The sequence below is a fragment of the Phalacrocorax carbo genome, chromosome 7 (genome assembly GCF_963921805.1).
Source record: "Phalacrocorax carbo chromosome 7, bPhaCar2.1, whole genome shotgun sequence".
Lineage (NCBI taxonomy): Eukaryota > Metazoa > Chordata > Aves > Suliformes > Phalacrocoracidae > Phalacrocorax > Phalacrocorax carbo.
In genome coordinates this window covers 19,792,668-19,812,736 of record NC_087519.1, presented here as the reverse complement: position 1 = coordinate 19,812,736, position 20,069 = coordinate 19,792,668, and the positions used below count along the sequence as shown (strand labels likewise).

At 39.3% G+C, this 20,069-nt stretch overlaps 1 protein-coding gene across 5 annotated transcripts in view; it reads right to left on the bottom strand.

The window, feature by feature from the left end:
* TLN2 (talin 2) overlaps positions 1–20,069 on the bottom strand; it is a 229,989-nt gene that overhangs the window by 123,301 nt on the left and 86,619 nt on the right. The gene's annotated exons all lie outside the window — the stretch shown is intronic.

The following is a 20,069-nucleotide window of genomic DNA, read 5'->3' as shown; positions in this document are numbered from 1 at the left end:
TTCCTACTCCTCTTAAAAAGACAAAATGATATAAAGTGACACCAGTGAATAGGTAAGTTCTAGAAAAAGCCTTCCTTTCCTCGTAGCTTTCCATTGCACCTGAGGGTAAGAATTGCAAGCCACACACATCACATCTTCAGAGTTCATCTGATTATCTTGTCTTTTAAGAGGCAAAATAGATACTGGCCTTTTCCTATCAACATTCCCATGAACAAGCTACAGTCAACTTCTGGTATGAATGACTTTGGTTAAAGGAAACCAGTCATTCAGAAAAAGGTGTAAGCACATACATCATCTTTTTAATAATTGAGTAGAGGCATTAAAAGAGGTCTCCTCTTTTCTGCTAACATATAAAGGAGTAATACAGATGACTGAATCTGTATTTTGTGACATTAAAGCAAAGTGAATACAATACAGTTGCATGAGCACATTGCAACACCTTCTGAAAGACTGAACTAAACTTCTTCTAAGGTAGAAAATAGGATCCACCTGAAAGATCTTTGTGTGTAATGATACGATTGACTGCTTTTTGGTACAGAATACTAGGCAAGTGACTGAATAGTCAGAAATTAGCACCTGTCTTGAAAGTTTCATGCCATAGAAATCCTGTAGCACCAGCACTGACAGTAGTGGGTCTCGTGTAAGTTACAGTGATGGAACACTATACTTCCTATTTATAGCTGAATTTTTTACCATTTCAGAAAATAAGGTTTTCTTTTAAGGCGAAGGGTCACAAGGTTATGGCATGAAAATGGACACAGTCACTGCAATCAGAAAAATCTAATTAATCTTTTAGTAACCCTTTTATATGTAACACTCAAAAATGGATTTTTAAAAAGGGCACTAACTCACATCAAGGAATGAAGAAAAAGTGTCAAATTAAAAACAAATGGTGAAGACTAACCATGAAACTTTAACTGGAAAAATGAAAAATAAATTGAAATATTCTGGTAAAGTTATTGTGATTTTGCAGTTTGTACTGTTGCTTTTAATAGGTTAGCATAAATTTAGCAAACCAGAGAATTCAGATAAAATTTGATCTCACCTGTGAGATCCAGAACAGAGCAGGTCAGAGTTAGAAAGCAGTTTAGCCAGTACAGCATTGTGTCACACCCTCGATAAGTTGAAAAAGAAGCAAAGGCCCCATTTCTTAAAATTTAGATTTAAAAAGTTATTTTAAAATACATTAAGTAGTTTCTCCGCTTGTTAATATTTTCACTTTGTCATTGTGCACCACAGAAACAAAAAAACATGTGTGTCGGAAGGAACCTCAAGAGGCAGCCTAGCCTAGTCCCTTGCATTGCAAAATCATTCCTCCCAAGGCTGTCCCTGACAGATGCTCATCTAATCCATTCTGACAAAGCTCCATTGAAATGGAGTCCACAACATCCACAGGGAAGCTGCTCCATTTTTCTTTTTCCTACTTCTACATTTTGGGTGGTCCCCCGCTACCCACCCAGTTTTTCAACCTAGGTATTCCACTCTGCCAAAGAACCTTTTTGCCCTGCCTTACATAAACTGACATGGCAAATTGATCCTCATCATTTTTAACACAATTCTACAAGTTGGGAACCTGTTACTGTGTCCTTCCAATGCTCCTCCTTTTTTTCAGGGTCAAATTCAACTCTTTAAAGAAGGAAGGACCTAAATACATCAGTGGTCTGGTCTCCTTCAACTCAGTGCTTTGGATTTCAGAGACCTCAAAGGATGCTTCGTTCAAAAAAGAGCTTATGAAAAGAGCCTATGAGTTATCAGCTTCCTCCAACACTGTGTTCTCAAACTTCAGAGAAAGGTTTACACCTGCCTCTTCCAAATTACCCTCAGGCCTTAAACATCCCCACTTGGCTTTCAGTAGTAACTAGGACAGACAGTTTCCATCTCCTGGGTAACAGCCAAAATAGGACAGCTGTTTTTTTCTCAAAAGAAATAAGAACTTGGTCAAGAAAAAAAGCTGAAATCACAGAGAAAAAAAAGGGGAAAATGTCTTCTGTGTTCCCTTTACTATGTTCTATACATTGATTCACATCACTTTTAAATACTTCTCTGTGCAGATAATGGACTGTTGCTGCTCCCCAACGTCACTCAGCCTCTGGAATGGCTGACCAAAAGTCAAAGGGTTCCTGGAAATTAAGAAGATTTTGGAAGGAATGGTTTGCCTGGTATTAAGTCTAATGCTCTGTGAGTAATGAAGTAGGTGATTTCTAAATCAGACTATGACTGATCTGTGCTTGCAAGGCTGGAGACTGAAGTAATAAATTATGCATCTGACAGGTCTGGGAGAGGTAGCAGCAGCTCTGAGCTTTTATTAAAAAAAACACAGATCATCAGTGAGAGAACCAGGTGCCTGCATTTAGGTATCTTGAATGTGTACATCAAGGCCTCAAGTTGAACCATCACAGTGCTCAGGTTCTGGGAAATCCCAACAAAACAAGATTAGAACCAGTGGTTGAATCAAAATGCGCAGGCTTCTGTGTGCTCACAGAGATACCTTAAAAACAAAGCAAACAAGGAAAAATATTTCAAATATATAAACCCCAAGATACTATCAAGTGCTAAAAAATAAGACATAAGAATGAGGCAATATTAAGGTTCTTTAAAGTAACTTCAAGCTGGATGAACATCTGCCATTCTGCCTGCACTTGAGCTATGGTGTAACCACGGCAGCAACCAGCACCCCTTCAGCTCCACAAGTTAACAGTTCCTCTCACAGCTGTCAATGTTTCTGTGTGCATAATCACCATTCTCAACCAATTCTGACGCTTTTTTTGGCAGGGTGGGGGGTGGGGGGTGAGGGGGTGGGCAGTGGCCTTTGTGCATTTGTGAAGAATCTTTCCCTTACTTTTTGACAGAACTGGGTTATGGAGTGATTATACACGATTTGCCAGAACATCCAAGGCAGCAGTACTCTCCAGCAGAGGAGCAGGAGTAAGGTAAGGAATGGTCACTATCCCAGCTGGGTCACCATAGCCTCTGGTCACTGGGTGGGATAAAGCTTGCAGCAGGCACCTGCACTTCCATTTGCACAGCCTTACTTCAATTCTTAGCTGAAGTTACTGTATCCTTCCAACAAACTCCCTGCATAGACACATTCTCACAAAAGCTAGAGCTAGGATGCTGTTACAGGTGTGGCTTTAGAAGCAGATACTTACTCAGAGAACAGTTAAAGATTTTTCTTTGACAATCTCTGCATTAGAAGAAATTTTCTGAAATTCTAGGGACCAATATTTCCAAAAATAAACATCTCTTCATCTCTTCTTCTTTGCTGAAGTAGCTATATAGATCTGAACATCCTATTTTCCCTGAAACAAATTTGTAAAATGCTTTTGTATCAATTTTTTGATACAAAATAAGCCAGAAAACAAAGGTAACTATGGACAGCAAGTCACAAAATAACAAATCAAAAAAAACCTTTAATATTTATTTGTTTGAGACATGCCCCCAAAGTAACAGGAAGAAAGTCGATGTCAAAGCATACCTGCCCTTATTTTCCATTGGAAATTAATTTAAAATTGTTTTTCCTCCTGGTGTCATTCGAGAGGAGCAAACCAGAACTATCCAACACCTAGCAGTATGCCCAGAGCTGAGTTACACACTCATTTCCTCATATCATACTGCACCTCTTCCTTTGTCAGTCCTAACGGTAATTTCTACACGCTGTGCTACCACAGTAAGAAGTAAATAGCTTTTGCATGGATTTACTCTCCAACTTAGTCCTATAGCTTGGCTGTCTCCTGTTGAGGGACATCAATATAACTACAGAGCCAGCAGGAAATCTACTTTTCAGACAAACATTCAAGAGTGATTCGTGGCCCAGTTCTCTTTTCAGCAGAAGCACAGCATTCTGTAACACATGGCAAAGCCAACCTACCTAGCATTTGAATTAAAGCAATAACAATACGCTACAGCTGTTGGAGTAACTATATTATAGTGTGAAATCAGTAAATAATAAAACCAGAAAACATCAACTGGAACTTTAACTAAATTGGTGAAAATTAACCCCACAGTTCAATGATGCCAAACCAGTGCTGTAATAGGATTAAGGGGTACCCAATTTTAAGTATGTATAAATGCTGCATGGTTACAGGTGCTCTTTAGTCAGGCCCGTACTGCAATCTCCCTTCCACAACTATGAACTACAGGAAACCAAACTAGTGGGACAAGAAATGTATATCTTCCAGATTCCCCCCAGGTGCTCTATATCTCCCCTCCCAATAGATGACTGGCACCAACTAGCACCAACAGTAACTCCCCCTCTTCCTAAAAATGTTCCTGAACGTGGATAAAGCAGCATGTCAAGGATTGGCACATCCTGACAAACATGCAGGTCCTTTGTACTTACTGGAATAGTTTGCATGAAAACTACTAAAAAGTAGTTTACAGAAAATGCGTTGTCTAATTCTAGCTACCATATTACGTCAATACATTGCTAATAAATCTGGATGACCAGACCTAATGTTTTACAACACTTACTGTAGTTGCTGGCTCACTCTGCCTACCAATTAGATAAGCAACACAGCATCAAAATACAATGAAAAAAATACAGATTTCCTAGAAATGTCAGCCACAGTTACTTGCAGTATGGGATAGCACTAAAATATTCTAAATAGTTGGCTTTTAACAGCGATGAAGTTGGAGAATTTTTTTTTAACTCACGATGATACACCAAAGGTTTCCCAAATCGCTTTCAGCACAGTACTAGATGTGCACTGCTGATGTATCTTCACTAATTTGTTTGTGCTACTCCATGGCCAAAGTGTTTTCTGTTAACAATAACAAGAGGTGGAACAGGTAGCTATAGTCCCTTTTCTCCATAATTTCTTCCTTCTTTGTACAGTATGCACACCTTCTTCTTAGCTTGTGCACAAAAAGAGCTCATGGAAGTGTTTGGGACCCTAAGGAGCAGCCTACCCAGTCATTCTCAAGCATATTTCAGGAAAAACTCTACATTATTTCTCTCCTGGGGAAAATATTTCTAGAGCAAATGAAGTTCTAACATATCAAAACTTGCTTGGAGAAAGTTTCTTTCCAGTGACTCCAGAAGTCAAGGTGAGTATGTTCAACTTATTCCATGCTTCAGGGAGGTACCTCACAGGATTTTGTTCAAGAGGTACCTCACCAGGCACTGCAAGGAGGGGTACTAGAACCCAAGCTGGAAGCAAGGAGGGGTACTAGAACCCAAGCTGGAAGCATCTGCTCTAGCAAGAAACTTCTCAGTCTTTCTGAACATGAGAAGAATCTACAGGAAACCAAATGGTACCACTAAGGAATTTGAGAATCCTTTAGTTGTTGGTAAACTTCTCTGCTACTCCAACAAATTACTTTCCCAACCAGCTCCTAAAAAGACTTCTATAGCAGTACATAATAATGAGTTGTCTGCTGCTGGTGAATCCAAGTTAAAAGCATTAAGATGGATGACACCCGTACTGATCAAGTTCAGACTCGCCCTAGTTAGAAAGCTTATATGATTTTCATCGGGCTCATTAAGTGACTGCTGAATCAGTGCGGGATCCAATTCTGTGCTACTTTAGAAGTTTACAGGTCAAATCAATACTATGGATGTACATCTCAGATAACGTACAGTACATGTCTGTCCAACAACATCTTGCTTAGCTTAACCAGCATAATAAAATGACAATTACAGAAATTCCACAAAAGATTCCCAAAAAACTTAAATTGTACCTGAGAGCCCAGCTCTGCTAGACTAGGAAGGTGGCACTTACGTTACAACTACCTCACCAGCTGCTGTACGAAGAGATTGACTAAGGCAAGGGGGAGCAGAGTAATCTCGAGAAGCATTTTACAAGGACTCTCAAGTGACATGTAACCCGGGTTAAAAGGCTATGTCTCTGAATATTGACGAGGAAAGAAGTTTGCATTATATTATTCCAACAGGAATCAACGATCATCAAGCTAAAAGCATACAATAGAACAGCAGAAGAATGGCTTACTGGATGCATGGGAGAAATGAGATTTAGAGGGGAGCCCAGTTAGTAAACACTAACCTCCATGATCATTCAACACTGACATCCCTGATTATTCACATACCCACCTGGCTTAATTTGTACTATTCCTACCCTAATATCTGTCGTGTATGGCAGCTGATGGGGCCCCAACATTATCTGTATTTTTTTAACTACACTGCCAAGCAAACATAGAATGCAAAATCTCAGCTTAATGCTATGAGGATATGAACACTTCTCTGCCTTCCATTTCACACCCTTGCCAACAGAGCGTTTGAAGTAAAACACAGTCCAAAAATATCTGCATTTCTAAACTAGGCAACTGTGGAACAGCTAACACTGACACTGTCAAATATGGACTACACCCATGCAGATAAAGGAAAGTTGCCACCGCCAGTGCTATGGTTAAAAGGAAAGCTCTGCTATGATTTAGTAGAGATCTGTCTCCCTGGTTCGTTAACTGGTTCATTCAGGCTTGAGCGAACGCAAATCTAGGTCATGAGACTGTCGCAGTCTAAATGCCTGCATGAGTACATGCTACTATAGGCAAAGCTACATATTTTTATACTAGATTAACTTTGTAAGAAAAACCAGTGGGACAAAAGTTCTCTATTCTTTTCAGTACTCCCACCACCCACCTGCTGGCAGAGGGCACCAGCAAAACAGGACATATTACATTTTCTGTTTTTCATGATGGTTGAACATCTAATTCTACTGCAATATAACAAATACTTGTTTAGTGAATTGGTACCTGGTAAGACCTCCTTAAGCAATAGGCACTCAAAAACACAAGCCTAGTTGTACCAATAGCTATGTTTGGTATTTCCAAAATTATGAATGCAAATGAAAGCATCATCCTTCAAAATCAAGTATGATGGAACCACAACGCAGGCAAGTGGGCAGGTGATTGCACAGGCATGGAGGGTAACAACACACATTTTACTACAAACTCATAATGGCACTTAAACAAGTTGTTCTTTACTACTGTTGGCATCTTATGTGCTTATGTAAAAGGTTACACACTCCTCCTTTCCCAGGAAGATTGCCCTCTCTTTAGTGCTCCACTGCTGTCAGTTATAACTCATTTATACTGCAACGGTCCTAAAGGTGCTTAAGGGGTGCTACTAATATGCTTTCCTAGAACACTAGGCTGATTCTCTATCAGAACATTTGTTAGGAGCTGAATGATCATCTATGGGTTGTATGCCTGAAACATAGGCCTGGTATGTCATAGCAAGGCCTTCATCATCAACTCGTTGATGGGCAAGACACTGAAGATGTCATCATTGGTCAGCTGCTTTGCCATTCCACTGAGAAAAGTGCAGATAGGTGCTTCAGGGACAACTACCACTGATGTGCAAATATCACACTTGTAGAGACTGGGCTGGAAGTTCTGTCTTATCAGTATAGAAGGAAGCAGTATGCACTCTTCTGGTGACCAGAAGGCAGGTAGGGGGTGGATCACAAATTTCTCTCTAATTAGCTCAAAGATGAAGAAAAGGGTAGTAAACCAATGGATGAGAAGTTGATGTTCTAAACAGGCAATAAGTACAAAGACACCAGCTTGGGGATTCCAAAAGTAGCCTGACGACCTCAGGTACCACATGCTGTCTGGGGCGGCTAGTCAGAACTCTTGAAGCTTGAACAAGCAACAAAAAAACATATAATCCTTATGTCCATCAGTTATAATACAAGGAACTTCACACAGTAAAGCACAAAACATTGTTTACTCCACTTATAAATGTGCACAGACAATTAAAATGCAAGACCTCTTATATGACGCCCTCTGCCCCAAGAAAAGCCCTACTCAACCACAATGCCTGTACCACGCACACCACACATTCTGATAAGCAAGTTTACAGTTAAAATCTTCAGGCATCTCAGGAAATATTCACAGCATTTATCTGTAGCATGCAATACTGAATCTGAAAAGCAAACTACTTGAAAAGCAGCAAAATGAAGGTAAACTAGGGAAAAGTTTGAAATGCTACTGTGAAGAGTATGCTTTAATCATCAGTATTAATCATGCTGTTCTCAGTTCACACATTATAGTTGTACAGGAACAGCATCTATTTTGCTAAGAACCCAGCAAGGAAGTACCCTCAAGCAGAATTATGTAAGAGACCAAAATATTTGAGTCTAATTAAGAGTTATTTATAGGACAGTCAGCTTATTAGCAATTCAACTGCAGTTTGCTTCTTAAATCAAAAGGCATATCTGCAAACTAACTTGCATGAATATATCTTCAAAAGGAAGTATGAATTACAAGGGACTACAGGAGGAATGTCACTGTTCCAGAATTGCAACAGCTTTTAGATAACAGAGGCAAAGAGCTTGACTGGAACTAGTTGTAACATAGAAGTCATTAGCCTCAGGAGCAGGAGCCTCCAATACAGCAGTTAATGACTAAACTCTTTGAAGAGGCACCTTCCAGGCTTTTGTTCTTACTTTGCAAGAACACTGCAGGAGAAAGCTGAAAACAGGTACCATGAGTTTCTGTAGAAATCAGAAGTGAATCAACATCCTTTTGCTAGGTTCCTCTCCAAATGAAGTGTTTCTGTTGTAGAGACAAGACCTTTTAAAGAGAGTCCTTGGGAGGACGGTAATAAAGATGTTCACAGATGCTAGGAGTATAATTAAAAGAGTATCTGAGACACAGAAGATATTTTTGTTTGGTGGGGTTTTGTTGGGGGGGATGGGTTTTCTTCAACTGAATAGAACCACTTCTAAGGTTAACCTAGGTCCTTCACAGGAGCTGCAACTTGCTTATAGTGGGATATATACTTATACAGCTTCAAATATATTTTATGATTTCTGGTAATTTAAGAGCACACAGGTAAATTATAAGATAAAAAGAATAAACGCAGATTACAAATACTTTCTTTTCTGCAGAAGAGTTAAGCTTATATGAAACTGATTTTTGAAAGCAGCAGATCTGAGTATTTGAAACATTTCACCCACAGATTCTACATTGTGCTAACAATAGTAATAGGTTGAACTACCAAGTGGGCTGTTAAATCCAGGCTTGCACAGTTCTGTATATTCAGACTATTTTCAACTGCTGAAATGCTACAATGTTTTGACAGACAATTTTTGAGCTTTTACATCATGGTTTACAACCTCTGAGCACACTCACTTCAATGCTTTTATTTCACTGAATTAATTCAAAGCCACCACTCAAATTCTGAACTACGTCTGCCATTCTTGGCAACCGCCCCAAGCAGGTAATCAACCTCTCTAAGTTGTTAATTTAGTCATTTAGTCATTATATGACACAGCTAGGATATGACCTCTTGGGTTCACCCTCCGTGGTCTAAATATTACTCTGCATTTCCTTTTTTTTTCTTTTTTTTTTTTTAAAGTAACATACATAGGCAGAATTTAGAATACATTATGAGTTATGTAAAGTAATATTATCCGCCCATTCAAAAGAAAAATCAGGAAATCTTTCTTCAGGTACAGAAACAGTATTGCTAAGTTCCAGATAAAAGTGTCATGATAAATCATATAAGGATTCTTCTGTTGCTTTCCTCCTATCCTCCTGAACATCACCTGATGCTGCCCAGGAACTTATTAATCATTTTCTTTAAGGATACTGCTGTGAACAGTTACTTCACACATACTCCATCTGATTACATACCTTAGGGGACATGAAGGCAACTAATGGTCTGCTCTAGTTTCATATGACCTTTATAAACAACCTTCTTCATTCATTATGAAAGCTGAACTACTAAATAAAATAAAATCCACTTAGCTATTAAAATCACTGAAATAAATCCATCTTGATGATTTTCACAGAATCACAGGTTGGAAGGGACCTCAGGGATCATCTAGTCCAACCTTTCTAGGAAGAGCGCAGTCTAAACAAGATGGCCCAGCAGCCTGTCCAGACGACCCTTAAAGGTGTCCAATGTGGCGAGTCAACCACTTCCCTGGGGAGATTATTCCAGTGGTTGACTGTCCTCACTGTGAAAAATTTCCCTCTCATGTCCAACTGTAATCTCCCCAAGAGCAACTTGTGTCCATTCCCCCTTCTCCTCTCCACGTGAGTCCTACTTGCAAAAAGGGAGTCTCCATCTTCTTTGTAGCTCCCCCTTAAGTACTGGTACATGGTGATGAGATCCCTTCTAAGCCTCCTTTTCTCAAGGCTGAACAAACCCAGCTCTCCCAGCCTATCCTCGTATGGCAGGCTTCCCAGTCCTCTGATCATCTTGGTGGCCCTTCTCTGGACCCCTTCCAGCCTGTCCACATCCTTTTTGTATAGAGGGGACCAGAACTGTGCACAGTACTCCAGGTGTGGCCTGACGAGCGCTGAGTAAAGTGGGATGATGACTTCTTTCTCTCTGCTGGTGATGCCCTTTTCAATGCAACCCAGCATCCTGTTGGCCTTCTTGGCTGCAGCAGCACACTGTTCGCTCATGTTGAGCTTTCTGTCCACCAGGACCCCCAGGTCCCTTTCCACAGAGCTGCTCTCCAGCCAGGTGGATCCCAATCTGTGCTGCACTCACGGATTATGTTTTCCCAGGTGCATGACCGTACAATTCTCCTTGCTGAACCTCATAAGGTTCTTGCTGGCCCACTCTTCCAGCCTATCCAGATCTCCCTGCAGAGCAGCTCTCCCTTCTGGAGTGTCTACTTCCCCACTCGACTTTGTGTCGTCAGCAAACTTCATCAGGCTACACTTGATGCCGGTATCCAGATCGCTTATGAAGATATCGAATAACATTGGGCCCAATATCGATCCCTGGGGGACTCCACTAGTGACAGGTTGCCACTTGGAAAAGGAGCTATTTATCACCACCCTTTGGGTGCAGCCTGTCAGCCAGTTCCCCACCCACTGCACAGACCATAATGCATTAATTTCTTCAGGAGGAGGATGTGGGGGACCATATCAAAGGCCTCGGAGAAGTCCAGGTAGACAATATCCACTGCCCGCCCCATGTCAAGCAGGCAAGTTACTTTGTCATAGAAGGCCACCAGGTTTGTCAAGCACTATGTGCCTCTAGTGAAGCCATGCTGGCTTTTCCCAATCACGTGCTTCATTTGACTTGTGAGGGCCCCCAGGAGGATTCGTTCCATAACTTTCCCAGGGACTGAAGTAAGGCTGATGGGCCTATAGTTACCTGGATCCTCCCTCAAGCCTTTCTTGTAGATAGGAGTAACATCTGTCATCCTCCAGTCCTCTGGGACATCCCCCGTTCTCCATGACTTCTCAAAGATTATGGAGAGTGGCCTTGCAATGATGTCAGCAATTAATTTAATTTGATTTAATTAATTTAATTAAAATTAAAAGAAACAACAACAGAAACACAATGTAAAGGAGAACAACGAGAGGCACAAAACCCCGGGGGGGGGGGGGGGGGGGGGAGAGGGGGAGGGACCGCTGAAAGAAACCGCCCACGACGCAGCCGCTCACCGCCCGCCGACCTGACGCCGCGCCTTCCCAGAGCCACAAACTGGCCCCCCTTAATATACTGGTCATGGTGTCACATGGTATGGAATGAACATCCTATTGGCCAGTCGGGGTCAGCCGCCCTGGACACAGCCCCGCCCCTCCCAGCCTCCCACCGACACAGCAGAGCACGGGAAGCTGTAAAAGTACCCGACCATTACAGTGAAGAGAATTAACCCCTTCTCAGCCAAAACCAGCATATCCACCAGAATAATTCACTCATTTCTTCAGCAGTTGCATTATCCGTATATCTACATATATCCACAGCTATATCCATTGGAACTACCCCACAGGCTGAAAAATGCATGGGAGTTAGAAGCCAAGACACTGGACACTTTGCTTAAGACTAATTAGAATACCTTTGAATGTTTTTTCAAAACTTGAACTATTACTTTCTCACTCCCTCACAGTAATCCGACTAAATCAGGTTTCAAAAAAACAAGTACACAAAAGTATTGAAACAATCCATATCAAGTGCAACAGCTTAACAGTTGCTTTTTTTTTAAATTAGCGTTATATAGTTCACTACAGCACACTTTTCTTTCCACCTAATAATACTTATTGGAGAGTTCAAAACAAAGCCAACCGCTATTTGATTCTAAATCATAATTAATTCAGTTATGTTTCTACCTCTTAAATACTCTTGTCTTGATCCCATCTACCGTACTATTATCCAGACAATTTTTGCTCACAAGCAATCACAATTTGCAATCAATACGAGATTAACATAATTTCTGAATAAATCATGATTCGTTGTGAATTTTCTTGTCATGGAGATTGGAAGGTTTATAGAGAAGTAGTAAAAATCAACACAAAATTTGCATGTCTGCAAAGACAGCAATACTAATCCAACATACATCGCTCACTAGAAAGGTGGTCACATAGAACTGTGATAATTTCATCATATCCTGGCAAATGCTGGGCAAGTATATGCAAGAGTTTACACACACTCTACGACTCAAATAATGCCTTTGTATAACATGTCAAATCAAAAAAACAGCAGATCATGCAATCTCTTTCCAACACATCTAAATAACTACCAAAAAAAGTGCTTTTCCTGCTCTTCCAACCTCCATCACCGACTTGAGAATTACTATGAATTCAGTTACCATAGTTTAACAATCTAGAATACCAATGAATTTGTAGATGGTATTGCACCAAGCTTGAATGAGCTTAGTGCACGCTCCTTTCACTTACTGATGCTAGCAACTGAAAGAGGAGGAAGAAGGGAAGAAAAAACAGGGTCTCAGTACCTAACCGTTTCATGCTGTCTCAAAGGGTGAATGCTAGTTATAGTGGTTTTTGTTGTTTTTTTTTTTTAAATCAGGTTTCTGGTAGAGACATTGGACTTCTCTGTGCTTTTTGATTACTGTCTTTTTTTTAGTTTGGTTGGTTTTGTTGTTGGTTTTTTTTTTTTTAATATGAACACTTTTTCAACAGAAAAAAGAAACAGGGAACAGCTAGTCAAAAGAACTTTGAGTAAAACATTTGGAGAAAAAAAGCGTAGATGAGGAAAGCAACAAGACCTATAGCAATAGGCAGAAGGCTCAGTTACTACCAGAATCACCGATGTTAATGAAAAACAGAAAAGCTGAGCAAGGACAGAGCACTAGCACTGTAAAATCAGCATCTCTGACACAGCCACAAAACAGGAGAACATAGGACTGAGACACATGAAAAAGCTAACGTACATTAGAGTGAATGTTTCAAGCAAGCAACACAGCATTCATTTCACTCCAGCTTTAAAAGTACTCATACCCCCAAGGTAAAAAGCTCACAACTACTGGATAAAGAACGGAGGAAGTTACAGGTTGGTGTAATCCTTACAAAAATTTCTGAACGTGTTTAAGTTTGAGAAAAACCTAAATCTCTGAAGAGACCATGATCAAACCCCAAAGCAACTGTTACTTCTAAAACAGAGACAGAAAGGAAGAGATCATAAAACACTGCTGAACTTTTAACAGGGTGTAACAGTGTGTGCAAACATTACATGTCAAATAGATTATACTTAGCCTAGCACACTGCCAACTGCATGCTAATCTAAGGTCAAACTTCCTCCTACATCAAATGGGCTCAGAACAAGACTCTGGCAGCAACCTTACTGAAAAGCTCGAAGTCAACTTGGCAGACTTCAAATGGTTGAGAGCCTGAATTCAGATATTCCATTATTTTGCTTAGCAAAGCCTATTTCAGGATGTACCTAAGACACTGAATGATTCTTGTGTCTTGTAACTATTAGCTCTTGTGTCTTAAAATGCGTTATGTACACAGAGCAAGAATATACCAGATATATGCTATATATATGCAAGAACACACTCATTCTACATCTATATGCATAGACATGTGTATATATATGTATATGAACACACACACTTGCACATAAACAACTGAAAAGACAGGATGTCAGATAGGCTACTATTTGTGACATAGGTATAAATTCGTAACAAAAACAAAATGCATTGAACTCCAGTTACCACTGTCATTTAAAAGGCACTATCCAGAAGAGGAGTGCTGAGTACATTCTCCACAGAAACCATTCCTCCAGAAGACTCAGTTTCTTAAGTCAGAATAAAATGGACCTCCTCCACCTCAGTTGATTGTCAACAGCATCGATGTAGAATGCAGTTCAGTGGGGAAATTCATAGATCAAACAGGACCACAAAGGAATCAACACCATCTTGGACCATTACACATCATTCCTGTTTCATTGTAATGTTCTGCACTACATACAACCTCCTAAAAGATTTAAGCAACCACTCTTTGCAATGTACACAAAAAGACCAGAAAGCAATAAGAAAAGTTACTGCACAAAAAGAAGCGCTTGTTTTCCAAGTGCAGGTGGGAAAAATAGTCTGTCATTGTCACTGCTTCTGTTGATTATAGCCAGCAGCAAATGGGAAATCAATCTGAGAATCAACTTACAACTACAGATATCATTTCCTGCCTGAAGACATGAGATTCCAGCTAGGCCTTCCACTTTTTTCAGCTGTGATCAACATTTGACAGTTACTATTTTGGCTACCTAGAAGATACTCACCAGGTAGCCCTCTACAAGACTAAGGATTTTTTACTTAATGACTATTTAGTTGCGAATCAGAGGAATGTCTTAAATGCAGATAGTCAGAAGTGTTTGAGGTGGTCCTGCAATGCAAGCAACTGAGCTGCAAATCAGGGACGGACACTGACTTACTCTCCCTAAGGGGTTTCTACCTGCAAACAGATTTTCCATTAAAAAATGGTCTTATGCTAAGGGAGGCTACAATAAGTAGAGCAACAAGATTTCCCAGTTGGAAATTTCACAGATTCACCAATGATTTTAAATACACAGTTTGAAAATACCTCTTTCTCAGAACACATCCTTAAAGGGAAAAATCACAACAAAGTGACTTTCAGCAACTTGTTTAAAAGACTTACAAGTAACAGCCGAACACCTCTTTTTCACTCCAATATAATTAATGTTTCTGATTTCCCAGCTTCAGGGAACAGTTCAGTGTTAATTTTGCAGACAACATCATACATACAAATTGGCAGAGTTTTCATTTTTATATACTTTCTAGGGTGTTCCCAGCTCTTACTCCTGTGCCAAAACTTTCATTTTTACTACTGACTTCCACAGTGAGTTTCAGGCAATTCTGAAAATAAATCTATGAAACAGACAAAATCTACTTTAAAAAAACCTATGAAATATAAGACAAAAAAATATGACAACACTTGGATAAATAACAACATAGGGGACAGCTGTACATGGAGATTTATTCTTTCCATCACTCCAAGTAGCTACAGAATCACGGAATTCTGCTTGTCATGAGACATTGGCTCAACTTGCCACCCAGCAAACGGGCCTTGTCTGGAACCAGCACTTCTGAGAAAGAGAAGACTGTTCACAAGGTCCTGATGTCATGCACTAAATTTTCTGTTTATTTTCTTTTAAGGGTTTAAATGAGTTTTAAAAACAATTCCTAGCTCAAAGGAATAATAAGTCCAACAGAATCCCTAAGTCTAAGCTGCTATTAACACCATGAAAATTCAACAAGGTATTTAAAATTATAGAGTATGTTATTAATATCTTCCCCTTAACTTTATACTATAAAAACATAAGGAGGGGTTTATTTCTAAATAGAAATCCCTGTCTGATCTCATCAAGTTTATCTTCTTCTGCACACAGTGCAAAGCACTGGATGTTTTCAAGCACACTGTTTCTGTAGCAAACAACGAAACCCAGTGTATATGGGCAAGAGGTTATGGCAATACTTAATGAAGATCTGTAAACTATTTTGGTATCTATTACCACCTGAAAAGGAACAAATAAACCACAACTGTAGAAACACATAGCATGTTCTCAATCAAACTATTTGAGAACTCAGCTTTATTTTTACAAACACTTGTGTTAGTAACAAGGTATTAAAGGGATTGACATGGTAAATAACATGTTTAATGATACACCAAGTGTCAATTTTAGAAGTACTACTTGGCTTTGATATACTATTTATATCTTTAGGTGTGTGCATACAAACATACTAATGTTACATAAATAGAGCATATTTGTGTGTGCATGTATGATACAAGCGCATGCACACATACATGCCCAAAAATCATCATGGCTTTTAAGCATTGCATATCATTGAGATGGTTTCCAATTGAAAAGGGACTGAAAAGGAATACACAATTCCCTAATATGCTGTCCAGTGCAATGAGTGCAGTCAAGGTCAAAACCCTCCTCCTACTCTTCCTCCCTCCACTATCATCACTGACTGGCTGACTACTTTAGCTGTAAAAGTAAAACCTTAACAACATGCATCAAGCACTTAAAATAGAACCTCTTTATAGTTACCGGAGGCTCAGCATTGTTAATCAACTCCAGTTGCAACAGACTGCTCATTGGATTGCTCTCACTGAATTATATATTTACAGTCTAATACTGCAATACTTCAAAAATTTGAAGTAATCCTATCCATGGACCAGGAGCAGAAGGATATAAAGAAAATATTCAATGGAAAAATTTGAAGTTAAAACTTCAGTATAATTGCTGACACTAGTAGCATTACCCCACTGTTTTTTTGGAGGGACGGAGCCTACTACCACAGTTAATAAAAGAAATGCCACGAAACACTGATTTTTACAAGATCTTTATCTAAACATCTTTAGAATTAAGCATTGTGCTAAATCTTATATTATGTACCTAAATGACGTACAGCATTCATCCAGCATTACACAATTTAAAACTACACTAGAGTTCTTCAGCATAAACATCAGATTAATTGACATACTTTTTCAAGTCTTCTACATTCCTCTTACTCTTACAGAAATGTTCCATTATATGGAAAAGTCCTTTTATGCTATTGTAATCTAATTGCTTGTGCAACTCCAATCCTTTCCCTCTAAAGCGTACCTTACTGTAACAACTAGGCAAGACAAAAGTCAAATGTTTTCTTGTGTAACACTTTTCTTGCTTTCTACAACCTAATCCCACACCACTATTTCCCAATTCACCCCATATTTTGCATTAAAACATCAAATAGATTTCCTCACAATTCCAAGTTCTATATACATCCTATTCTCTTGGTAAAAAACATACAATTCATTTTAAAAAGGGGGGAGAAAGCACCAAAATAGTGAAATTAAATACTGAAACTCACCACGTAAGCCAAGTATTAAAAACAGGAATCTAACCAGTTTTGGGAGGAGTCTCAGTTTTATTGCAGTTTCCTACTTGCTTATTATGTGCTGTGTCACAACTGTTCTCCGCTGGAGTGCCTGTTTCTTGTGGAAAACATGCTACATCAGTTGCTTTAAGTGCAACTTCATTGTTTAAGTGGTTCTATTAACAAAACCTGAAAGGAACACCCTGTTTAGGGTTTAGGACACTGTTCAGGGAAAGAGACATGGATGCTGCCATTGATTTGCCTAGATCATCTTTCCCCTGAGACTCTCTGCTTCCCCACCCATATTTGACAGAACCAGCACAGGCCTTCAACAACACCTTCTTCCATTAGGCAATGCTTTTCTTGAACTATGCTGTCGTGGTTCAGCCTCAGTCAGCAACTAAACACCACGCAGCTGCCTGCTCACTCCCCCCACCCCTGTGGGATGGGGAAGATAATCGGAAGAGCAAAAGCACAAAAAAAAACTTGTGGGTTGAGATAAGAACAGTTTAATTATTAAAATAAAATAATAAAGATAATAATATTATGATAATAATAACAATAACGATAATATAATAAAAAGGAAAAGGGAAAAAACAGAAACACAAACAATACAACCGCTCACCACCCGCCGACCGACGCTGCCCGTCCCCCAGCTGCAACTGCTGCCAGGCCCCCCCGGCCAGCTCCTCCCAGTTAACATACTGGGCACGATATTACATGATATGGAATATCCCTTTGGCCAGTTTGAATCTGCTCTTAGCTGTGCCCCTTCCCCTCACGGCTTCTTGTGCACCTGGCAGAGCATGGGAAGCTGGAAAAGTCCTTGACTAGTACAAGTGCTACCCAGCAACAACTAAAACATTGGTGTGTTATCAACATTGTTTTCATACTAAGTCCACAGCATAGCACTGGGCCAGCTGCAGTGAAGAAAATTAACTCTGACATATGTGAAACTAAGTTTAAACTACTTAGGAGCTTCTCCCATTCAAGACAACAGTTATATTTTGCTAAGCCTCAATAATCTTAGCACTGGCAACTTAGGAGAGTTGAATGAAAAATTTCAAAGAGAAGTTAGTTATGCACTGCTATTTTAATGAAAGTAACAAGATTAAATATTATTTTCTTTCATTTATGCTGAAGGGAGCTAGAAAACTTTTCACCTGATTGTTTATTTCCCCTAAATAATGGCATCAATAAGAAGTTGTAATTTCTTGTTTGGTTCACATACAAAAAAGATGAAGGTGTCTCTGAATAAGTAATTTTAATAATAAACCAGTTTACTGTATTCTCACTTGAGCAAGTTCTTCCAGTGCTGATACAGCAATTCAGAAAGCAGTCATTAAATAGCCTTTTGACCATTTTAATCTTTTTCCATGTGTTCCCAGAACTGAAATTGTATACATCAGCATGTTCTTGTACTTACAAACTCCACAAAGCCTTTTTTGAGAGTTTTAGCCCACAGAACAGAAACAAAGTAAATTAAAAAGCTTTCCATCTTGGGGTGATGATTTTGAATATTCAATACACACAGTACACAGCAATCCCCTTGATCCAGTGATCAAGGATGGGGGCTTAAAACCAGCTCACCATTAGTGATAATGTGGTTTACAGAGACTACAGTTACCGCACAACAGAAAACGGTGACTAATTTAAAACACTCCCCATGCACCACCACCACAACAAAGACTCAGAATGAAGGGAGCAACACTCCAGAATTCTTGCAGCAGAAGACCTAATTCTGATCTGCTTGCCCTATATGACTAATGGCTGCAATAGAAGTCATAGGCTGACATATGACATATGTTTGGAATAAGTCCATAAGCATTTTGTGCATCATGGAATCAATATTGCCTTAAAAAAAGCCATTCAACTATTGCCACCATTAAAATAACGTAAATGGTAAAGCATACTAAAATGAATGTGACTTAATTTTCTTCCATTTCATAGAAGGAAACAGCATATTGTGGTGAATTAATCCACATGTAAAACACGGTTTTGGTGCTTTTTTTCTCTCCTTTAAGAAGTAATGTTATATAATATGGATTAGGACATGGAGGCACATTTTCCTACAACAATATTTTAGAATGTTTTCCACTTTTGGAAAAGAAAAAAGTAAACAGAACAATTTAGCACACACACCCTACTTTTTCCCTTTTTTTTTTTTAATGAATATGTTTTACTTTGCTGACCACCCAGTGCAAACACTTGTTTGGCTCTGCTGTTTTACAAACTGATATGGCTTTTAACTAAATTAAGAAAGGTTAAGATTTTCTTCTCGCAGAACTGCTAGCCAATCTACACAAGAGCAACAACACAAGTAGCTTTTAAAATTCATTCAATATTGAAAAGGGAGCCACGCTATCAAAGCCGTACAAGGGCAAGTTTTCTTTAACATCAAGTTTCTCGTGTCTTGATATCTGAACGACCTGATGCAAAAAAATACACTGAATTGTGGCAGACAGGCAAAAATCAGCTTCCCTGGCCATTTTTGTGTTAGTCAATTCCAAGTAAACACATGCCATTAACTCTCAAAAACCGTTCTAATGAATGGGATTTCTGCACAGTCACATAACATATTTAAGGCCGACTGGAAGAATTTTCAGTAATGTTAGGTTTTGTTTTCATTCCAGTGTATGCATGAAGAAAAGGGCTTGAAGCATTCCTTACTATTCATATTCATCACTAGCAGTGATTCTACTAGTGACTATGGTTACTTTTGTTACTACTGGGATATCGTTCCATCTATTAACCAAGATCCTGTGTGAAGACGTCACTGAATTTCTTGAGTACAAATTCACTCCTACCATTCACTTACAAATACAACAGCACAACAGCCAGCAGCACCGACATATTGCCAACAGAGAGGAAAGAAATAATTGTGGACATTGAGAGATTCATTCCTGAATCAGGCCAGCATGAATGAATTGATGTTTCCTGGGGGAAACCTCCTTTCACAGATAAGAAACCAAAGAATATTCCCAAAGGCACCTGTTTTGTCTGATTAGTATGTAG